At 34.3% G+C, this 3,224-nt stretch overlaps 1 pseudogene; it reads left to right on the top strand.

Moving 5' to 3' along the window:
• Window positions 1-1,509: 1,509 nt before the first annotated feature.
• On the top strand, window positions 1,510-2,225 carry LOC148930478 (protein IRX15-LIKE pseudogene; annotated as a pseudogene).
• Window positions 2,226-3,224: the final 999 nt, after the last annotated feature.

Here is a 3,224-nt window from a genome sequence, read left to right as displayed (position 1 = left end):
TGGTCGCTTTTTGTACGAGATTTTATGTAGTGTTATTTTGTGAAATGAAAAGATATAGCAGTAAGAGAGATGAAAAAATAGAGATGGTGTTGTTTCCATTACTAAAAAAGAAATCATTTCATTTTTAGTTGGACAAATGGAGTAATGAATTGGCAAGATGTTTAATTATAATTTCATTGTAAAAAAATATTTCACCAACTAGTAGAAGATCTTTTAACTCTCTTTGAGAGAATGCAAGTTCTTGATAAGTTCTTTGACATGGACGATCATGCTAATTTCTTAAAAGTTGCATCTCATATCTTTTGAAACTATTAATATATTACTCCCTCCATCATTTAAGAATTTGTATAATTTGTATGCTTTTGTGAGTATTATGTTATTAAGAATAGTTTGTATGATTATTAAGTTGTTACACAATATATAGAGATGTACAAAAATTAAACAGCCAAAACACCTCATGGCCCAAGAAAAACTAAAACTGAATTTATTCGACAAAAATAAACTAGTAATATCTACAAATATGTTTGAATAAATTAGTGTACTGTTATTTATATATTTTTATTTTTTCAATATAAGTTTAAGATTGAATTTTTTTTTTCTAATTAAGATATTTTTAATTATATTTTATATATATAACAAATAATATATACAGTGCATGTGATAGTCATAATATTTTATAATACTAGTAATTAATACTCCAACAATAGTTTTAAAATTTAATTATTCAAATGAATTTAAGATCAATTGAAATAACTAATTATTCCACTACGTAGGAATCCAAATAATCAAATGTTAAACTATTTAGTTAAATCTAAAATTTATTAATATTCCTAATCATTAATTGATATAAAATCAATTTAAATCTTCAATTATAAAATTAAATCGAAGACCACAATTGAATAATTGAATTGAGAATTAATTAAGTCAATAAAAGATCAATCGAAATATATACACTAGTATACAAATAAAAATTTATTATTTTAATCATAATAATACATTACAATCTAAGAGAATGAAAAAACATAATCTATTTACTAATTTATTTGTTACACCATGTAGGAACTTTTTTATTGATGGGTTCAAGGTGGATTGGGCCATGTAATCCACCTATCACCTAAGTTTTATTGCATGGATTATTTTCGTAAAAGACTGACGGGCCTGGCTTGAACACTACCCAAAACTACTGTTGTGTTGTGCTTACAAAATAAATTTCACAAAATGAGTGGAAATGGCTACTGTTTTCCTATAATGCAGCGTGAAGGACCACTCATCTCCAATTTAGAATAGTAAAGGCCAAAAATAGTCTCTAACATATAACCGTTTTATCAATTTGGTTCTTAACATTATCTTTTTGATTATTTAGTCCCGCACAAATGAACTCGGACCCGAATCGGTCCTCACTTAACAGAACCGTCAAAAAATAGACGGTGATTGCAATTTGACTATATTAAATACTAATGGTAATTAATTAGGGTTGATTAAAGTTCTTCATTCCTAATTAAATGACGACTCCGCTCCGACGCCCTCAATGCCTCCTCCACCAGCCGCATATCCGCCGACGAGCTGAACACCGTCGCCGCCGTGCTCCGTGGCTGCGCCTCCCCCAGCAACCTCCTCGTCTTCGGTCTCAGCCACGAAACCCTACTGTGGAATTCCCTCAACCACAACGGCCGCACCGTGTTCGTCAGCGACAGCGCGTACCTCGTGTCGAAATTGGAGGAGAAGCAGTCGTCGATCGAAGCCTACGACGTCTAATTCACGACGAAAGGTGAGCGAATTTACGATCTGATTGAGTATTCAAAAGGGGAATTGAGGGGGGAGTGCCGGCCTTGCAGAATCTACTCTTCTCCGATTGCAAATTGGTCGTAAACGACCTGCCGAACCACTTGTACGACGTCGCTTGGGAAGTGATCCTGGTCGACGGGCCGAGGGCTTACTTCGGGGCGGCGCCGGGGCGGATGTAGGCGATTTTCACCGCCGGAGTGATGGCGCGGAGCAAGAGGGCCGGCGCGGCGGAGACGCATGTGTTTGTGCACGAATTCAATCGGGAGGTGGAGAGGGTTTGCAACGAGGAGTTCCTGTGTGTGGAGAATTTGGTGGAAACGAAAGATTTGTTGGAGCATTTCGTCATCGAAAAATTTGAGGATAACAGAATGGATTCTGCTCAGTTTCTCCCAATTAGTGACGAATTAGTTCCGTCGCTAAATTTGTTGTGTTATTTTTAATTTGGTCAAAATCGGACGTTGACCGTCTATTTTAGACGGTTCTGTTAATTGAGGATCGATTCGGGTCCGAGTTCATTTGTGAGAGACCAAATAATCAAAAAGATAATGTTTAGGACCAAATTGATAAAACGGTCATATGTTAGGGACCACTTTTGGCCTTTACTCTTTGGAATATAAAACAAGTTTTAATAATATTAAATTATGTTATTGTTTCATGAACAAATTGATAATATCTTGTGGACTGTTTATAATATCACACATTATAAATTATTATTGAATTCAACTACAATGTGTAATAAATATATACTCCTAAAAAAACGTGAAACCATATAGCACTATCTTCGTACTTTAAAAATACTAAAAGCTCTTTTCATTTTGGTCGTCTTTTAAAATTAGAAACTTTCTATTTAAGGAAATAAATTTTTCTTAATGAGGTAGAATTCATTCTCTTAATGAGATATTTTCTTTATTATCTTTCTCTTACTTTACCAATTATTGCATTAAAACTTGTATTGTTTCAAAAATTTGTGTTAAATATATATATAATATATGAGGAGTGATCAAGGTCTAACTAATTTTAAGTGTATAACTAGAGAATAAATCTCAGCCACACATCTTGATACTCCAATTTAATCTTAAAGGTTAAACAAATTTTCAGATTTTTGTTAAAAATAATAGCCCAAGGACATTTTTGAAAATTGAATGTCAACATCTCAAACTCAAGCAACGATTTCTCCCAAATTCAAAGTGCAATTTCTTCCAAAATTCAAGCGTAGATTCCTCCAGAATTCAAGCGCCGATTTCTTCCAATCTTCACCAAATTTGTTCGCAAAATTAACGTGAATTGTGTTGCGTGATTTCTAAACCAAATTCAGCTTCCTGTCCAAATTCGTTCACGTTTGATCGCGACGTCACTTCCCGGTCGAATCGCGACGTCTGGAGTCAGGACTGACGGCGGGCATCATCCAATGGCCGAAGCAAGAAGGACAGGATGGCGTA

The sequence above is a fragment of the Salvia hispanica genome, chromosome 3 (assembly GCF_029641045.1).
Source record: "Salvia hispanica isolate PSC_SH4W2 chromosome 3, Shi_PSC_v1, whole genome shotgun sequence".
NCBI classification, from domain to species: domain Eukaryota; kingdom Viridiplantae; phylum Streptophyta; class Magnoliopsida; order Lamiales; family Lamiaceae; genus Salvia; species Salvia hispanica.
The sequence above is the reverse complement of the archived record's forward strand: the minus strand, read 5'-3'. Positions and strand labels throughout refer to the sequence as shown.